The 20565-nt window shown below is 39.0% G+C and overlaps 1 protein-coding gene across 12 annotated transcripts in view; it reads right to left on the bottom strand.

Annotated features, from left to right (window-relative positions):
- The window catches only part of LOC122716782 (trichohyalin), a 115522-nt gene that overhangs the window by 41062 nt on the left and 53895 nt on the right, over window positions 1-20565 (bottom strand). For 2 of the 12 annotated variants that reach the window (XM_043940209.1, XM_043940218.1), the window contains exon 1: window positions 15369-15692. The exons of 9 other annotated variants lie outside the window; for them this stretch is intronic. The gene's annotated coding sequence lies outside the window, so the exon portion shown is untranslated. Of the gene's footprint in view, window positions 1-3904; window positions 3985-15368; window positions 15693-20565 lie in introns of those variants that run through there. One more of the 12 variants, XM_043940227.1, reaches the window with a different exon arrangement.

The raw sequence follows: 20565 nt of genomic DNA, 5'->3' as shown, positions 1-20565 counted from the left end.
CCAGCAATCATCGCGGTTGCCGTATACCCGCAATTTCCATTCCACACACACACACACACGTACAAATACTATCCATAAACAACGCGAAAAACACGACCAAAAGACGAAACAAAAAGGCAAAGAGTAACCCTCGGAGGAATCGATTAAGAAGCCACGACTCGATGATTTAGAGCCTTGCAAGGACATTCCACGCGGGTAATCCTCATATTCGCTCCTCTCTCCTCGTTCTAAGATCACGATCTATCAACCACTCGTAAATTACGTGGATCGTGAGGATGTCTTCGATTCAATTACGAGGCGAATGCAATTGGATTGTCTCTCGAGAGATGCGTTCGATGGAAACGTCACCCTTTAAAAAGAAAAAAAAATAAACCGTATATAAAAGTAGGGATAAGAAGAAGAGAATGAAAAGGCAGGGAAGAAAGGTCGCCGAAAATGGACGGAGGAACGAGAAGAGGAAAAGAGAAGAGAGAGAGAGAAAGAGAAAGGAGGGAAGGAGAGAGGCTTTTAGAGAGAGAATTACTCGAGCTATTAATTATTCGAATAGCTTGGAGAGGAGGCGATATATACGCGCATAAGCGTCGACGTTACATAATTTCTACGTGACTGGAGGATATTCCACGACGATACGAGGGAGAGGGAGTTCCTTGAGTGTAGAGGTTTAAGTTCATCTGGGTGAATCTGCCTACCGAACGCGAATATGATCTCTCTCACGGAACCAGACGCGGCCTTCCGACGATTCCTGGCCTTGAATTCATCGAAGAAGGTCGAATGTTAGAAGGCACTACCGATAGAAGGCTGCTTTATCCCGTCTGAACTGAAACTTTTCGCTATCCACCATTCATCGGTTAAATCGCTTCGATCGATCACTCGAATTTTTCACGCTTGGAAATACTTGGTTTTAGATGAGTGAATTATTCTGAACATCTAATTGAAGATATACCGGAAATATAAGTATTTTGAAAATTATTAAATTTGGAATCGAGAGGTTGGATATTTTGAAAATGCGAAAGAATTTAAGTTGATTGAAATAAGTGGAATAGGGAAGGTTTTTTTCTCCAAAATCTTTCACAACGCGGCAACTTTCTAATCCAGAGATTAGATTCTTCGGATCCACACACAATGGTCCAAGATCGATTGGAATGAGAAAAATCATTTCCTTGTACAATGGCCCCGTCCCGAGTCTAATTTGACTCGAGATTTCGTGGCGACGACAGTGAAAGGCACTAGGCCTTAAAGTAAATCAGCGTGGACACGAGATCGAGGAACGAAGGAATACGAACTTTACAATCTATTCTTCCCACGAGAGGAACGCGCGCGCCTTGTAATACTTGATAATGATCCGACAAGGATCCAAGTAATAATGGTAATGGCACCGCGGAATGACAGAGATAATGACGATGTAATGCGAATGTTAATGTATTCCGTGGGCGGACGTCGTAAAATTGGACGCAAGGGTAACAAAGAGGAGTCTTCCCGGCGCGAGTCAGCCTCGAATTATAATATCACTTTCGCATAAAACTCGCATCGCGAGATTACTTACTTTCGCGCTAACAGTCTCTCCTCGAATAACATTGTCGCGCGAGAAGAGTTTCGAGAGAGCTGGAGACGATCAACATTTCAAATTAATATTCCTTCGGCTAATATTGTTGCAATTATCGTAGGGATTACTAGATCGAAACGCGATTAATAATTGCTCTGCAACGATGATTCGTAATTCAAAATTTAAGATATATATTGGGGAGAAGAAAGTTTGAATAGCTGGTAAGATCAAAATGCCAAATTGAAAATTCATGACAAGGAAACATTATTTACAGGGAGCAATTTTTAAATAATATTTGATGATATATCGTTAAGATCTTGTATTCCCTTTGATGTGAATAATAAAAAAAAATTGATAAAACTCGAATAAAAATAATAAAAGTATCTTAAAACTAAATATTTCGATATTCAATTAGCATACCACGCGAAAAATTTATTTCACGTATTTTATTAACCTTGTTTCTTAATACCATTCAACGAAGACAAATTTAAAAACTGAAGATCCATATTTCGCTCGTCTTCGAGAAACTCGTTCATCCTTTCAAACCTTGAATCGTTACGAGAAAACTAAATCTCGTCGTTTCCATCGAGAGAAGAATAGTTTGAACCGTGCGTGATCCCATGGTCGAAAGGAGCGGATTAACGGGAACATCGTTAAACTGCGTTGCATCGTATTGCACGCTGCACGTGCGATCGTTAAAATCTTCCAACTTTTTTGCCATTTCGTCACTCGTTCCGCGATCGGGACTTTCTCGCTCGGCGGGGCGCCATCGTTCGCCTCGTTTGCGGCCACGCGTGTATCGACGGCCAATAAAGAGACACGAGTAAATCACGTTGAAAGGAGGCTGGATTCTTCGTCCTCTCAATGATAAAATTGTGACCAGTTGGGAAAACGAAAGGAATTTGGAAGCAATAATTAATAAGATTTTTGAGAGTTCGTGACAACAACCCACGTGCAACGATAAACTGGAATTATAACACGGAATAAGATTGATCCTTGACGAGTAGAGTTGTCTTGCGTTTTTGTCTCGCTCGATTCTCGTTTGAAACGCGAAGATATGTGGGAGGTCGCTCGAAAAACATTGACTGTAAAAGAGTTCCACTTTTTGTGCGACACGTAATTTCGCGAAAGTACAGGGAAGTAATGGGTAGAATTTCCTTGATACTTGGAGATTTTATATCCTTCTTGATATCCTGGAGATAAGTAGATAAAGTGTTGTCGTAGGTTTTTAAACGTTACTTTTATTCGAGAAAGATAATAAATAAGGCATGTGGGAGTTTCGAAATGACGAACGAGAAAGGACACGTAGAAAGTAAATATATTCCGATGAAAGTATTTCGTTGTCGAAAAATTAATTTGCTTCGATGAAATTATAATACCTGGATAGGATATAGATTAATAGATATACAATTGTGCAATTTGATAAGCTAACTCGATTTGCTATGATTTAACATTCCCTCCAGTATCAATAAACTATGATCGTTCGTGATCGATAAATCAAAGTGAAATTCGTAGCCGGTATTATTTCAAGTTCGCGCAATAATATAATATTTCTTTCTTAAAAAATATTCTTAAAAATTTCTGAGTATATATATATATATATATACCAAGCTTGAAAGTTCTTACTCTTACTTTCAACTTTCAACTTTCAACTCGAGACAAGAACACCGTTATAAGCTCCATTATTCATCGTTAAATTTAAAACACAACTATACACACGTGACAAATGGAAGAAAATTCCAATCTAAATTGCTTCTGTTCCCGTCACCGCGCCAGAGGATTTACCAAAGCTTCCACGTAACCGTACGCATTTCTCGTTACTCCGCTAATACAGAGTATCTGTTATTCAACATGGTGTACAGTACGTGGCGTTTATTGTCGCATACGTCACTCGTTCATTTCAATATGAACGCGTTGCAACCTGATAAGGATACTTCTATAAATCAAGCGGCAATAAACTTGTGGCTAATATAAATTCCATTTCAAGATCAAAAAAGAAAAGAAAAAAAAAAGAAATTGCAATTCTAGTTTTAGACATTTCTAATCTAATAAAATAATAATTAATATGCGATACGTATCTTTAACAAATAAAATTTCTTGAATCGATTGCCTGGAATTTTAATTATAAGAATCTTTATAAAAAATCCAGATATTTTTCTCGCCTCGCGTAATTTCCTCATTTTTCCTCGTACGTTCGATCGATGGAAACGGAAATCAAAATTACAGCAGAGGCCTCGAGTTAACGATTTTACGTCGATCGAATTATCCCTTCGTATCCTTCGCACGCGAGCGGCCAACATTTCTTCACGCGCCATTTTGCACCGACAACAAACGAGGAGAAACTGTTACAAAAATCCTCACGTGTTATTCCAATTGGCTTCCAATGGCTTCGTATTATCCAACTTCGTGGAAACATCGTGTCTCGCATCTCATTAGGGAATCTTCGGAAGGACAATTTTCTTTGCACAATTTTTACGATGACCGGCCATTGTTAAATTACCCACGATTTTAAAACGTGAAGAAGAAATGAAAGTATCGAAGAGTACGATAGATACGTGGAAGAAAAAAAATAAATAAATAAATAAGTAGACGCTTCTAAGGAAAACAAGTGATATTGGGCCGTATTTGTATATATTTATTATCGTATATTGCTCGTTCGCCGTTGAATTTAATTTCTGTTCCCTGTTATATAGCTGTTGCGTAAAGAATAATGGCGTTATATGTCGGTAAGTACAGGTAGGATTATAATAGGAAGGATACGCAGTAAAAAATATTTATGACCGCTTCGACTTGCGATGTACCATTCGTGACGATTCGATTTTCATACGATTTTCATCTCGTATATTCAATTCTAAAAATCGTTGTTGTACATGGAACCAATTTCAATTACTCCTCCCTTATTCCTTCTTTCGTTCCATTTGCTAAAACTTCTGACAGATCTTCATCATACGTATGTTAACATATCCTCGAATGTGATCTAGCTTCGATTCTTTGCTCGTAATTTTCACAACGAGTCGCGACAATTCGTCCATTGCTCGAGAAAAGATCGAGTATCGAGTTTGGATCAAACTTTGGATCAATTATTTGAGATAATAAGACTTCCCTGCATTGAATTTCCTCTTTTATCCGCGTATTTTTGTTCCCGTTTCTCTCGACGTGATGCGGCAAAGGCGAATTGCCAGTCATCAAACGAATGATTTTCTTCATGCGTGTAAAGTGACGCAACATTTGCATACAACAATGAGAAAGATTCACGGCAAAACAAATGTTGTACGATTGAAATTGTGCATTTAATATTTGCAGGATGTTTATGAGATACTCAATCCCGTTTCAAGCTTTACAATTTGATTGTTGGATGTAGATTATAATCGATACTGATCGAAGAATACTCTCGAAAAATCATCGTGTTAATTCTAAAATTCGTAAAAATCTATCCTTCCAAAGGATTCTATCATATCTCAAAAGTATCGCGTGAAAAAGAAAAGAAAACTTGTCCAAAATTCCAAGTTACTCGCAATATACCATTACACGTCACCACGAAAGACGGCAACTAATTGCTCGAGGTTGTCGCTACGCGTGTACGTGACGCACGTGCCTAAAGGGTTTCTGGTTACTAAGTGATTTACGGTTCACGATAGTGTCAGAGGACGGCTTTGCGCGTCTTTTTTAACGCAACCTGTAAAACTCGTAAAAGCATTTCCTACGATCGGCCGATCGTTCGCTCTTCGAACTTAACGATTTTCCCCCCGTCGAGGTGAGATATTGAAGAGAAACAATTTTTGAAATTTCGAAAAGAAATTTCTTTTTAAATAGCGAGAAGCTCGTTCGAAGGAATTGAAAATAATCCTGATGCTTTTTTAAAGAAAAATATAACTGTATCTTGAAAGAAATTTATAGAGGGATAAAGGTAGAGGAATTTGTGTGTGAATCGTTTGGAAACGACAAATTGTAATTTTGAATGTCGCGTAGCAACGATATGCACAATGGTAATAATAGAAATTAACATTTGAATGAAGAAACCTTTTGTCTTAGCGTTTATCTATACACCTCGTTTAGAATATTTCATTGAACTGAAAGGAATAAAAAAACATCACCTGCATTGACTTATTTTATTATAAATCGACAAAGCATCGATATTAATCGAGGATATCGCATCGAATTGGTGTTGCAAACCTTTTTTTTTTTTAAGATAAGAAATAATAAATGAGTACAAGATTTGCATATCAGAGATGATTCACGACTATTATATACGTACTATATAGTGTTATATAAGATGTATAATAACGATTCAACGTTAACTTTTCTCAGAACGAAAGTATCGTGATAACGTACCAAGAAACGTAGCCAGTTTTACAAACTGTTACAAGTTCAAGTAAATTTTATCGTGTCTTGCGTTATTCATTTCTCGACGACACCATTATTCATCTCCCTCTCCCTCTCTCCGTCAATGATCGACGACACCAATCATCTTAAATTATCGGTATATTTTAACTTTCTTCGTAACTTTTCCGCTCGGTGTATCATCAAGCAAAAAACCTTTCCATTCGGTAGAGCTGTGTCTTTTCCCCGGCTAACTATCGAACGAAGTGGAATTCACGGATACTTGTGTGCGCTCTTCCAACCTAAACGAATTAATCTACCATATAATTACCAATTTGAAGATCCGCTGTATTATAATTGTATTTCAATTAAACGGGAATTCCTTTATACGACACGTTCGCATCGCGATAACACACACCAGCCAATCGCAAGTTTCATCCTTTCTACGAAAAACTTTTACTATTTCCTTTAACCGACCTCTTTCTTCCCCCAAGAGAAACGCTAAAAACGATTGATTCGATCACTTGATTCTTAGTGACGAAGAATAATGATAGTTTAAGTACGTACGTTTCTCTGGCTATCGTATTTTCAAGTTCGAATTGAAATTGCAAATGAATTGAAAATGCATACAAGAATATTGTATGGAAGTTAGAAAGTTTGGAAATTTATCTATAAAACAATGGTTTTTTTAAATAAATTATCTTTATCCTCAAACTCGTGATATCGAGCACAATATTATCTCGAAATTCGATCCTCTTTTATTCCTATATCCGTATCCACCAAACGATTCGATAATGATTCGAACAATTTCGATCATCCTTCATATCGTTATCGTTATATCGATTCCCAATAAATACTCGAGTAAGTCGAAAAAGTGTTCACGAAAGAGAAGTTGGAGCGTTCATCCATCTAAATCGCTCCAAATATCCGTGAAAATCTCGTTGTCGTTTAACTCGTTGAATAAGAAAAAAAAAAAAATAAATAAATCCAAAGAAACGAGCGTCGAAGCGTCCAAAGATCGAAATACCGTCCGTCCATGGGGATTAAATCGCGATTAATTCGCGGATATTAATTAGGCGGAGGATGGAGTGGCGTCCCTAAACGTTCTCCAAAAGAAGGAGCGGACCACGACTCGTTGAACTAACGCCAGATAAATCTTATGTAATGCCGTGGGCTCGCGCGGCCGCGCGTTTCCGCGTGTTTCGCGTGCCAGCTCGTGTACATTTCGCGTAGAAACGGGCGGGGTTCAGGTCGGCATCAATGCCAGAGGGTAACGAGAAATCATCGAAATCATCGAGGCCGGCTTTCCCAACGTGACTTGGTGAGAACCTTCCAATCTTCCCACGATAATCGGCTACCGAAGAAGAAAGTGCAACAGAAGAAGAAGGGATTGGATAAACGTCGGATCTTTGATCGATCGGCTGGAAAAGCGATATCCTTCGTACGAGGAAGTTTTGTTTTTTTCTTTGTTCGTTGAAAATCTTTTCTTCTGAATTTCGCTATGAAAGGAAAAATTCCCAATTTCGACTTATTTTTCAGAGGCGATCGAGGAAGGAAGAGCCATCGATCGGATTCTTTTCCTCTTATTTTTCGGAAGCGTTCGAAAGCGACACGCGGCGAATCGCGATCGAAGTGTGTCACTTGCACTTGCCGCACTCGGTCCACGGCCGAGGAGAGAAAACCGGCGATCTTTGGCGGTTGAAGTGGGTCGTCGGTGAAGAAATAGCCGCGCGATGCGTGCGCGATCGAACGATGCGAACCAAGTAGAAAATTTTCATCGGGCCGTTTGTTGTATCGGTGTCAAGACGTCAACCACCTCCGGATCCCGTCCCTGTTTTCACCGATCATTTTTACCATTATCGTCACAATTATCGGGGATATTTTTTCTTTTTTTTTTCCTCTCGTCTACTAATTGCCTCGATCGAATGAAAAAGGCTGCGATCGGCCGATAATCGTGGATGCAAGGGGATACAATAATTGCGAGGAAAATCGTTGTACAATAAGATTTTTATGCGTCATTTAATTTCGTTTCTTTTTTTTTTTTTTTAGATGTTAAAACGACACGTTTCTTAATAATGGCTTTAAGATGTAAAAAGAAAGAAGAGGAACACAGTAGAGACACGTGTTCAAGATTGAACGGTTGGATAAAAGAGAGCTGCCAGAGTCGTGCGAGTCTTCGTGTTTTTCTTAATCTTGATTGTTCGATCGTGCACGTTTTTTCGAAGGAGTACAAATCGATGGAGTTTTTTTTTTTTTTTTTTTTATGGAGCTCATACTTCTATATACATAAACTGTTTTAAAAATAACACAATGAATCATTAATTATTATTTAATACACGTACGTAATTACACGAATTCTATAAATTTTCTTTCTCGAGAAATGCCATCCGATTAATAATATCTATAAAAAGAGATTGCGAACGATATTTCACAATAAAAATTATTCAACTCGCGGGAGAAAATTTTAAAACCATCCATTTCCTTTTCGTCGCACAACATTATTCTGCGTAACGTTATCTAAGCTCGAAAAGTTGCACTTTCGCTTGATCGAATTTCACTGAGGAACGGCCACCGATCCTGAAAGCGCTGCTCGTTTTTTTTTTTTTTTTTAAACCCAAGTTCTCAATTAAGAGAAACTTCGTCCGACAACGGACTTTCGAATTACCTATAGAAAATAGTTTTTTCTTTCCACGGTTGAAAAGATATTTTAAACCGATCCCAAGTTATTCGCGATTTCATCGCGAACGAGTGAAATTACGATCAATTAAACGCACGCCACATTGTTCCTTATAATCGCACAATTGTCTCGATGGAATACGCGACATTTACGGCGAATTCTGACTCCTATTCCACGATCTTCATATACGTGTAATTAGGTGAAAAAGAAACGATCGATTGTTTCGTCACTTGCTTGATCCGTTCTTCGCATCGATCGACTTTCTTTTTTCTTTCCACAGATAGATCTTACGTATCTTGAAACGATTAAATATCTTCGTTGATTAGTTGATCGAAGGGATCGCAATGGAGCGTAATTAGTGGCCAATTGTGAAGAATCCTTCTGTATATATTTTTAGAAGATTTCGCTTTTGGAATGATTGTCTGCCAAATTTAATTTCTTGTGAAAATCTGGCCTATGAAAGGACTAACTTGCTAAAATTTAAACTCGACGCCATCATGTCTGTTGTAACAGCATGATCGTTCAATCCATTGGAGGCAAATCCGTGAGTCATTCGTAATATTGCGCATTAATTGACCGATAATATTCGTACTTATACAACTACTTATACAGCACATCGCATTTCGTAAACTTTCCAAAGTTAATCCATTTCTCGGATTTATACACGTTCTTCACTATCGTTCACTTGCTCGAATCTACGATTCCTCTCTCTCTCTCTCTCTCTCCAATTAAAAAGAAAAGAAATGGACGAGAAGGGTCTAAAAGTAGGGAAGAAGCGACGGAATAATCCTTCTCGAATTTCGGCCTCGTGTCGAAATCCCCCGTAAAAGCCAACGATAATTATAGAAGACAGAGATCCATTCGATCAGCCGAGCTCGCCGGTGGCCGAAAGGATTTCTCCAAGAGAAATATCAACGATCTTCACGACCCCCTTCGAGGTTCGAGGCGTACGAGGATTCAGGGTGGAACACGCGCTGCCAGAAATACATCGTGCGTACACGGATCCATCCAACTCTTGTATTTCGGTCTAGGGTAATGCACGGAAACACGTGCTCGCCATATGGCCGCCGCTCTTCGCGTGTCTTCCTCCTGCCGCCATTTTTTTTCGCGCGACCCGGACCTTGAGAACGTGTCACCGATCCCTGGAGGCGAGGGGAGGGTCGAGAGTGGCGCAGAGACGAATCGAGAGGGGAATTCGGGAGGATCGAGACCGGTGTCGCGTCGAGATAATGCTTTTCGAGAGGCGAGTGATTGTCTGGACAGTAAGAAACTGACGTACAACGGGTTGTCGAGGAGTAGTAAGGAATATTCGCGATTGGAATCGATTAGATCGAAGGAATATTTGATCCATAATTATTATTGGTGACGTGAAGATCTTTGTTACAATTGCGAACATTTCTTGTTGATTACTGGTCGATGATGGTTATTATGGTGCAAATTTTTGATCATCATCATCGAAGGAATATTTGATAAATTTCCTTGTTAACCATCGATTGAAATAAACATATCGCCTGCTGCATGCTACGTTGAATTTTAGGCTGCCCCGTGAAATTTAAGGCTGCCTGCGACAGGGCCGGGAAATTTATATTTGAAAAGCCGAAAATGTTACACGCTTCACACGTGACCGATAATTACACGAAAATATGAGGCAAATTAAGACGTTCGTGATAAATTTCAATTAATCGAGCGGAACGTTGGAAACGAACGTTCCCTGGGCGGCCACTTTCCACGATCCAACCCTTCCAGCTCCACCCCCGTTGCCTATAATTAGCCTCCACTTTGGCAAACTGCCTATCGTTTCATTTCATTCATATTACCGTCCCCGCTGTTTCTAAATATAAAAATAAACCTACTCGATCCTTTCTAAACTTCACCGTATCGTTACTCTATTAGGATATCAATCTAACCATCGATAGATAAGATCATTTTGATCATTCAAAGTTCCAATTCATAAAATTCGTAAATTTTAAGAAGAAAAAAATTGAAGAACGAAATTGTGTAATTATTATAAGAATATTAAAGCAATATATATATATTCTTGTTCATCGATTAATTACGCAGAATTATTCAATTATCTTCTTACGCGCATATGCTTGTCACGTGCAACCAAATTTCCACGACATCACATTCTGCGGATCGTTCTTTATTCGCTATCAACGTTCTAATGTAAATATTTTCGCGATCCTGAAACGTCGATTATAATTCAGGCCAACTCTGTCATCCCCAGCGCAATATCAATCAAACAATAAAGTCATCGCGGGAGAAACGTATGAGGTCATTACGTCTGAACAAGACACTCGATAGATAAAAGAGATTCGAAAAAAGGAATTATTCCAATTCGAGCTCAAGCCTCGCACGGATTTAATGGATAATTTCGTATTCAACGCGTGTGGCAGGTATCTGAAGGTGACATACCTCGCGAAGGGCGCTGTACGAAAGGAATGGCCGAGACATACCGATCGACAAGCGAAAAAATAAATAAATGGACAATTCGACGATCCTCCACTCTTTTACACTTTTTGTTGAAAAATTGAAAAATCCTTCGCACACGCGTGACAAGTGCGCGTTACGAAACGAGAAGAGATTTGCATAGGTACAGATCGATGACATCACTTTTTATTATCGTTATCTTTCAACGACGGATAATGAAAACATCGTGTAGGAAATAGAATTGGGAGGACTCGGTTGTGACAAATTTTCCTGTACCGTGAAATCCTCCGATCATCCTACTCCTCAAATCATTCATTGCAAATTTTACCACGTTTCGCTCGTAATCAATGCTTTGGAAATCCATCCAGCAAATTGTTCTTCATCCAAGTTAATAGCCAAGTAATATATACGGGCGCAAATAAAGTATGAAAGACGCGAAGGATGTTAAATCGTACAGGTGCGGGCCGACGTATCTTGCCCTTTCTCCGCGTGACATTTCACAGGCAATGAAAACAGACGTGGGTGGAGCTCTCTTGCATCTTTCATTCAAGGATGCAAGGACGGCCGGGTGTGAGGAATCGATTCGAGATGTCGTCGATCTTAACCTCTTCGATTCCTCTCTTTTTCTTTTTCTTTCTGTCGATGCGAAATGTCAATTTTGTCAGGAGCCAGATTTTATTGAATTAGCCATACTTTATTCCTGTCTGCAATTCACTGAATCTTGAATTTTTCCAAATCTTTTAATAATCTTCTAATTGAAATCACTTTATTATAAAATGAATGTGACTTTTCATAATTTTGAATGAAAATATAAAAGTATTGTCGGGGAGTTGAAAGGTCACGGATTTACGTAACTGCAATGATGATGATTCGTAGATTGCAACGGTACCTATTATTTCACTTGTACAAGTCGAAAACAACAAATAAGATTATACAAGAGTGCACAGCTTGGAATCGTGTTTCGAATAAAAAGGATATATATACATTCCGATACTGTCTCTCGCGTTACGTGAGATCACGTAGTGAATCATCCAACTTGACGACCTCGCATTATCGACGAATAACGCGTATTTCCTGAAAAATTTGCATTTCTGCAGCGTCAAACAACGAATAACACGCGACGAAACGAAGTTCGATTTATCGTTCGTGTTCGTGTAAAAGGAAATTTTTATCAGAATTATCTTCGATTCGAATTTTAACCCGATGAACTCTGAATATTTATAAATTTTCTTCCTTTGTCAAGCAATGAAAAAAATGTTGACAAAGCCACCGTTACGACATTTCCTCCGGGATTAGTGACGTCCACGATTCGGTCAGCTGGCTTACCCGGAAAAGAAATCGCAACCGGTTATTACGTAAACACCACGATCGACTAGACGAAAAGACACGTTAACCAGTAGAACGCGTATATTTTGCCTACAATACAAGCGACCCTTTTCCCCCTCCCCGATTTAACTGTCTCTACGATTTCAAAATCCGGTTATGAATCAGCTGTGCTCAAAGACAAACAACTCTCTTTTTCGAAAAAGAACGAAAAAAAAAAAAAACACTTATCTCGAATGTTCAACGTGATGCGCATCGAAGAGCCATAATTATTTTCATTATTTCTTTTTATACAATATTATAAGGGAAAAAACTTTTACGTTTTACACAAGAAATTTGAGAAATAAATAAGAAATATTTCGACGTGTTCATCTTGTCAACGATCTTACGTAACCGATACCGATAATTATTTCCACCATGTTTTTTTTAACAACACAGGTAAAAAAGTATACCGCGTAACAATGAATTTATAAAACGTTCGGTCTCGAAAAGAAACGTGTAGACACATCTACGTGACAGAATCCCTTTATTAGAGTCACGTAACGAGCCGACATCGAACTGTATTCCCGCTCGAAACTAGCTCTGTCAATATTAACACCGTTTCTCCACCGACGTGTTGTAATTCAAAACGAGGGAATTTTTATTCTCTGCGTTATACGGAAAGGAAAATATCGGTTGCGCAATTCGCAAACCAACTTAGCTAGAAACATAACCGTAGTAACTGGACTTTTGCGTATTGGTCACATTTATCCCGTACATTTACCCCACGAAATATCGAATCATTCTATATAAAGTGTACAACATGTTCGTGGAACATATCTTTGGAAGATTCTAAAGATCGAAACACTAACTTGGCTGGTGGTATCGGTTAAGGTTTATTTATTACGTTATAAGCAATTTAAAAGACGCGACAGTTACAAGAGTAATAACAAAGATAATCTCCCTCTTCTTCTTCAATCGCTTATAACATAAACAAGCCCGAGGCGATATTTTTATGTATCAACTTTTGCGTTTGTCTTAACCTCTACGATTCCCCAAAGACTGTTCCACGAATGTATTATAACTTTATATAACTTTATTTAACTGTATTTTGCGCGTGCAGATGGCCGAATCCATGGAGACTTTAATTACTTTAACGCTTTAATTACTTTTACTTTAATGACTCGCGTGGACAGCGTCGAAAATTTCTAATTTCTTTGATAAATTACGGGAAAAAATAATATTCACATTGGAAAAACTTCGAGACAACTTCGGTGATGGCCTATTCTCTGCTCTCATATGACTACTTTTCTCGATAGCTAACGAAATTTATTTGTTCGATGCATGCCTGGCGAAGTTCGAAGTTGAGAGATTTGTTCGAACTAAAAAAAAAATGGGAGGTTTTTAACGATTATCAACGATTACTGAATTCAATTTACCAATTTTCAAGTAAATTATTAGACAAGCATTCCAGAGGGAACTAAACCTTAGATACCGACCTTTCGAAACACGGTACGGTTCAGCTGCGTCATCGACTAGCGCCAGGCGAAACGGGATCTGAAAGGCAGCCGCTGGACGAATTTTAAACAAGTTTTATCAATCACGGCGAATTTCTATCAAGTTTTTCGCGTGCAACGCCCGTTTCGTCACCGCCACTTTGACTGACACGTTTCCGTGCACGTGTACGAGAAACCCGTCAAGGATAACGAAGCGAAAATCGCGAGGGAAGAAGAGGTTTCGCGATCGAATTCGATTCGGTTAACATTAAATATTTCCGGAATGTGTTATTCTTGGTGAAATTGAAAGGGAACCGATCCCTGTTAAGCGACCTTTTTAAAAACTATTTTGAAAATACTGATATTTTATAATATAATATATATATATATGTATATTTACAATAATTTCTTTGTTCGATCGAATCGAAATCACAATCTCTCGAGCATTAATAACTATACTTAAATGCATTAATTATTCAAAAGTGAAATTTTTCTTGCAGCGTTCTAAAACACGAGTGGAATATTCAGGGATCTCGGACGGAGGAATAAACGAGGGATAAAAGCAAAGGGGCGGGAGAAACGAACGTACGAATTACGAGCCGGGGTCAATTATCCGAACTGCACGACCGTTAATCCAATTTACGAAATAGCCGGTCACGAGCGTACCACACGCGGCGCGTGCGACGAAAAGGAGTGTGTATCGCGGTTAATAGCGGGTGGAAAGGCCGAGCTGGTATGCTCGAATCCAATGTATTGTGGAGGAACGAGGATAGCGGTTGATCAAAGTTGCGAGAGCCGGCTGTTTAAAATCGTCGAGTATCGTTGCGTGAGAATAAATGAATGGCGATTAACGAAAGAAACTCTACATCACGATTTTCGTCGTTCCCTCGAATGCCTCGTTTCTCGTGGCATAGGCGTTAATTTTATGCGAATTATAACGCCGGCCAAACGATTAATGGATCGAATCCAGACCAGATCCAGGTGCGATTTTAAATATTCCCCGACTGGTTTCTCGCCACTCGATTCCTTTATCTTCGGGTATATATTTGAGCAAGTATGGCAGATTAGATAAGAGGCGTAATGATATACGACGGAGAGAAAATTCGTATTTAAATTGGATCGAAAAATATTTCAGCATATAGGTGAGAATTCAGGGAGAAAAATTCGTGGGGAGAACGAGAAGGAATTCGAAATATAAATTTGATATTACGGGGGTTAGGGAAATTAAGATAGGTAACAGGAAATGATAATGTATAGTGTTTTCTGGTAAGAAAAGTATGTTGTCATTGAATTTGTAGCACAATGTAAAGTAATAATTTTGTTATTTGTTTCGTATATACTTTGTAATTACGTTTGGCGTGTTCGTTTGAAAATATCATTTCAGATAATTGTGTTTGCGGTCGTATTGTAATTGCGCGATATTGTATTTCGAGAGATAAGCACGTAATATGACTTGCATTTGATTATAATAGAAAATAAATTTATTATTTCGTTCGTAATTAAGATAAATGATAATAATAATCTATGAGATTGATTAAATTTTGAAATAATTACAAAGTATATCGACATTATTTAATTTAAATATTCGAGAAATACGCACGTTTCGAACGATGTCCTTTTTTTCTCCGTATCAAACTATCCCTCGATTATCGAACTAAAAACAAACACCAATTTCACCAAAATCAAAATTCCCAAAATTTCTCTTTTTATCACGTTCACGTAAAAATTTAAAAATTTCCACGAGATATAATGCGTTTCAAATAAAACACTTATCGAATCCACCGAATGAAAATTTTAATCATGATACGAAATCGAATCGATCATCATATCACTGATATATTATATTTCGAACGGCCTGATATATATATACAGAAGACAGAATGTTTCAATGCCACGCGAACGCGATCGAAAACAAAACACGATAGCGACGATATCTCACCGACAAAGGACGACCGATGACTGAGGAATTAATTACGTATTTCGTATTTCACGTATCTCCCCTCCCTTCCACGCGCGCGACTGCGCAGGGACGGTTACTATAGCATAAACATTCACTCAACGATTTCATCAATTCTACGTGTAAATATTTGCTACGTATCACGCGATTAACATTATCATTTTTATTGACGTCGATTTTTTTTATAATTTAAAAAAAAAAATTTTTTTCAAGATCATGTATATTAATGTAAAAAATGCTGTATTGATTACCGGATTTTTGAATAAAAGGATTTGCGAATTATCGAATAATTTAATTAAATATTTAAGCAAAAATATTCAATCATGGATTTCCTTTCTTTTTCTTTTTTCTTTTTTCTTCTAGATATCATTCGAACAATGCCCAACTTCATTGCTCGTAAATTTCAACGAAATTTCGCGCACAATTCAACGAGAACTAATAAATATAAAAAGCTTTGTATCATCAATAAGCTCGCCAATTAATTTCTACGCGTGTCAATGTCATTCCAAAATTTTAATTAACACCGATCGTACCTTAGCCTCTAAGAATTAACTCACAGCTACAAACTACCCGTGAAACATCCGTGCACTTTCTCCAAACGATGCGACGATAAATCTGCGACGTGCATAAAATATGCACGTACATCCCCCTCCTCCGTTCACGACTATCGGAACACCTGGCCCCTTATATACTTGTGATTCCATTCAAGATAATCATAAACGATCTCTAAGATTTACCTCATCTTCCATAATCTCACAAAACTACTTCACGAAACTACTTTATACTTATATTCCCGTGAAAACGACCACGTGGTCTTTAACCACGTCTTTAAACAACGTAAGCAAGCGGCCTAAGCTCTTCTCGCTCCTCCAACACGCGATCTCCATGAGAGAGTAACAACGCCCAATAAATCGCGCGAAATAAATAAACGAGCGCGAGCGGAATCGCGTCGACGAGTGATGCGAGTGGCGAGGCGAGCAAATTGGTGAAAAGAACAGGAAGCGGACAGGATAAACGACGATGCCGTCGTTTCACCGTCGAAACAACAAAACAACAACGGTGTGCGCCGCCCCCGTTGAAAAATATTTCGACGTGATGCACGCACGTCGTATTACAGAAACCAGACGCTGTCGGGGAATATATATATATATATATATATAGGGTTAAAAGGATCGTGCTCTCCAAGATCGCGAGAGCAATGTAATTGGGGATAAACTTGTGATTAAGGTTTCCAAATCTTTCGGCGATTCCGTCGAATGAATTAATTGCGTTATGCAATCCCGAGGATAAAAATGATATCGTGTTTCAATTTATCGGTTCATTTGCGATTTCATTCGAGATTTGAAGAAGCGAATGAATCGAAATCTTTGATTTAAAAGAAGAATTTAAAAAAATTGAGCAAAATTGATCGTTAATTATATCCGATTCGGATTAATCTTTCTACGAATTTGTGAAACGGAATGAAAGTATTATAAAATTCAGGAAAGATTGCTCGGCTTCGGAAAAAGCAGCACGTCCAATCTATTAAACGCGGGCGAGAATCCTACTAGGTATAGAAAAGTAAGTAACAGTAATTGCGTATCGACACTGTATATCAAGAAAAGGAGAAAAAAATAAAAATTGTAAAAGCCGATGATTAGATTTCTCTTTGAACATTAAAATTTCTCTTCGAAGTAAAACAACTTTTACTTGGAACAACATTCAACAACGTTATCAACCATTTACGAAATAACTTCACGTACATCCACACGCACACACGTACAAATCTCGTCCAACTCGTACAATTTTCTTTCGATTACACCGTTACTCAATACCTCGTGGCTTCGTTTTATTATGCGCCACGAAACGAGCGAGCGGTCGAGCCGAGTTTCAACGAGTTCAGTTTCATACTGGACAGGAAAAACTTCTCAAAGCTGATGTCGTTAATCGTAATGAAAACGAATCAAAATCGTGTGCACGATCGAATCGAACACGTTTCGTTTCATTTTTCGATAAATCGGTAAATAATTAAAAGCAACGAATTAGGTTCATTAAACGAAGAAAGGAACGATAGACGATCTAAAATCCGAGCCAATAATTCCTTTTTTGCGGGAATAAAAAAACGTGTATAAGTGTGCACGCGCGTAATAAGAAATATATACGCGATGGGGCTATCGTCCATTTTAATTTTGAAAGGAACCGGAAACCGAGAACGACACTGGAATTTTAAATCGGATGAAAATTGTCCGCTATCTCGTTACGAAATCGAACTCGTTTCATTCCAGTAACGATTACGATTTCTTTACGATACATTTGAATATTTCGTGAGCTTTTCTCTCTCAGTGGAAAGAGATTTTGGATGGAACCGGAATTCTAAATTTAAAATATCCTCCCCGCACCCTGGACGATTCGATTTTCTTTATTAAAAATTCACGAAACGAGCATAAATCGTCTCCCACGCAACGGTAAACTCCCTGGAACGATATCTCCTTTGTAATAATTAGAGGCGACAAGCTCGGGAGGAAACGAGATGCATTCCATTCGAGAGAGAGGGTGAGAGGCTCGTGACACTCGGGACGAGAGTGGGAAAGAGACAGGCAGAGAAGAGAAATTGCGTACAATATGTAACGAAACAAGTGCCGTTAGTTGGCTCGTGTGTCAGAAACGGTTTCACGTTTCCCTCCGATTGTGTACGTCAGCCTAATTTAATAATCCCGATATTAAATTTTAATAATTAGCCTCCGTGTACGACGATCGCGGCATCGATGCACAACAACAACAACAACAACAACAACAACAACAACAACAACAACAACAACAACTGTTCCTCGTTAAAGAGGATATTTTCACTATTATCGTAGCGAATTCGCGCGATCGACATGCGGTTGAATCGGATCCGTTCGGTGCTCGTTATGCAAAATCCATGTCCGACCGACATCCGCGACAACAATTAACGACGGAGGAACAAGGCGAACGACACGAGCGTGGAGCAGAGCCATGTGATGCACGAAGAGGAAAATAGAGAAGCAAGGAGAGAAATGATGTGAAAACGTTACCTGTCGACATCATTGTGCACTTCCACGAGCGAGTTACTTTGTACACGGTTAATGAGTACACGGCTGAAGGAATACCGTTCGATTTTTAAATACTGGGTTTAACTATTTCAAGCTGTTTCATGAAACGATATGTATATATATATATGAGAATTTTAACGGTATACAAAGCGCGACATGATTCTCAAAGCGAACGATCGAACGAGGATTTCAAACGACGATGACGATTCTTTTTAGATATATAAATTCGCGTTGCGAAATTTTCGATAAATCTTCTATTTTTTGGGCGTGGACGAAATAAATAAATATTGATTCTAAGAATTAGAAGAGGATTAAATTAGATACTCACGTGGCAAACCGTCTGCTTTAGTAATCATCTCGATGATTTATGACTGGTAAATTAGTAACGAGTATTCATTAAGCTCTTGATAAGCAGTTCAATCAATCAACGAACCACGAACTCATTATCAATCTCACTTCGTTCGCTTGCTTACTTCCGTGCTAATTTCTAACCTCTAACCCGAATATTTAATCGAGCCATGAAACAGACACGCCCAAACAAAAACGTATCCAAACACGGTACCCAGACTTCTTTTCAAACCTCCTAATTCCACTTCTTCACTCTCTGAGAGGAGAAAAAAGATAGCACAGTGTCTTGAACGCGAACAAAACACGGAATCACATCAATATTCCATGGCGGTTACACGGTCGAGTTACACGCGGGAAACAAACAACGCAACAGCAAGGGAACGGAGAAACTAGGCATGCGCACACCGGACAAATGATCCCTCTGCCGGCCAATCTTTCGCGAGTTTAATTCCCCAGCGCCGTGACAGTCATCCGTGACATTAATTACACGGGCGTGGAACGGTGTTTCGAATCGAAGAATCGTGGTGAGCGCGGGCACAATTGAAAATGAGAAACACGTGACATAGGGGAGACACGAGTGCGAAATACACAAGGCGGAGTGGAGGAGTGGAGGAAGAGTAACGGGCCACGGGTCGAATGTATACACAAGTATATCGCGGCCTGTTCGCGAGCCCATTGCCGTGGAACACGGGGTTATTAGATGCAGGAACGTCGTGTCGTAATAAATGCACCGCGCATAAATACGCGGCAACGATATGCAACCAAACCGTCGGCCGCCGGCTCGTTTTCCGTGTCGTCTAAATTCCTTCGTCCGCGGCTGTGGAATGTATATACCCGAGCGTATTCGACAGTTGCACTTGAACCAGGAAATCGTCGTGGCCCGTGGAATTCCGCTTGTATGTATATATACGTGCGTGGATATATACGCGAGAGACGGCCGTTCCCCTCGTCATCTGGCACACACGCCAAACTATTTGGGGAAATTAACGTTTCCTCTCTTAGCGATACATTGCGCGTTTACGCTTCTCCCTTCTAATCTCCTTCTGGTAAAGAGGGGGCCAAACGACGATGACGATGTTAAGTGGATATCGCGGAGAGAAGCGATGTCGTTGAAATCGTTAAGGGATACGGTTGTTTATTGTTGCAAGTTTATGGGAGAGAAGAGGTGGATCTGGAGAGGTTGAAGTGGGCAGTGAAGTGCCTGCTTTCATACTGTTATCGCTTTGTTTAGCAGAGCCTCGACGTGAACATTCTCGGATATATACGTGAATAAATAAAGCTGTCCAATTATTTATTCAACTCCAGATCTAATGATATATTCGTCTATTAGCTTACGTCTGGTTCCAATTTCGATGGTAAACCTTTTTTTATTTCCTTTTCGAACATCGAGGAACGATTCGAATTGTTGACTCTCTTTTTATTTTACAAACGATGTAATC

The sequence above is a fragment of the Apis laboriosa genome, unplaced genomic scaffold (genome assembly GCF_014066325.1).
Source record: "Apis laboriosa isolate Shangri-la unplaced genomic scaffold, ASM1406632v1 scaffold119_cov161, whole genome shotgun sequence".
NCBI classification, from domain to species: Eukaryota; Metazoa; Arthropoda; class Insecta; order Hymenoptera; family Apidae; genus Apis; species Apis laboriosa.
The sequence above is the reverse complement of the archived record's forward strand: the minus strand, read 5'-3'. Positions and strand labels throughout refer to the sequence as shown.